Source organism: Tarenaya hassleriana, unplaced genomic scaffold (assembly GCF_000463585.1).
Source record: "Tarenaya hassleriana unplaced genomic scaffold, ASM46358v1 Cleome50, whole genome shotgun sequence".
NCBI lineage: Eukaryota > Viridiplantae > Streptophyta > Magnoliopsida > Brassicales > Cleomaceae > Tarenaya > Tarenaya hassleriana.
The window spans coordinates 127,343-128,132 of NW_010967708.1; positions in this window are offsets into that span (position 1 = coordinate 127,343).

The window sequence follows — 790 nt, forward strand, 5'->3', positions numbered from 1 at the left end:
CCTTGAGCACAGAGGTGAGCGCTGCGATTCTACAGCATGAGTTGCCACGAAAGAGATCGGATCCAGGTAGTTTCTCGATTCCTTGCAAAATCGGGAACATTGAGATTGACCGTGCGTTGTGTGATTTGGGTGCCAGTGTGAGCTTGCTTCCGTTGTCCATCTACAAGAAGCTCAACATTGGAGATCTTAAACCGACGAGGATGGCACTACAGTTAGCAGATCGATCCATCAAGTATCCTGCAGGTATTCTCGAGGATGTCCCATTGAAAGTCGGGGATTATTATGTTCCCGTTGATTTTGTTGTTCTAGACATGGACGAGGACTCGAAGATACCGATTATACTAGGCCGACCGTTCTTAAACACGGCCGATGCGGTGGTTCATGTTCGTGCTGGTCGTCTCACAATGAAGATAGGTGACGAGACTGTGGAGTTCACCTTAGATCACAACATGAAACAGCCGTCTACCACCGATTCAGCGTGCTATATCGATGTGCATGAAATCCTCACTCAAGAAGTCTTCGATCAGTTTCGGGATGTCGATCCTTTAGAGATATCTCTCCTTGCATCGAATGAGAGCATATACAACAATTGGGAGGATATCCAAGAGCTTACGCGAGCATTGAACGAAGGATCGGACGAAATTGAAGTTTTACAGAAGCTGGATCCGGACCGATTCCACTTGGAAACGGATCGGATCCAAATACCTTCCGAAGTTGGATTTTTAGAGAAGGTGGATCCGGACCGATTCCACCTGGAAACGGACCGGATCCAAATACAGGCTCGCGAAGA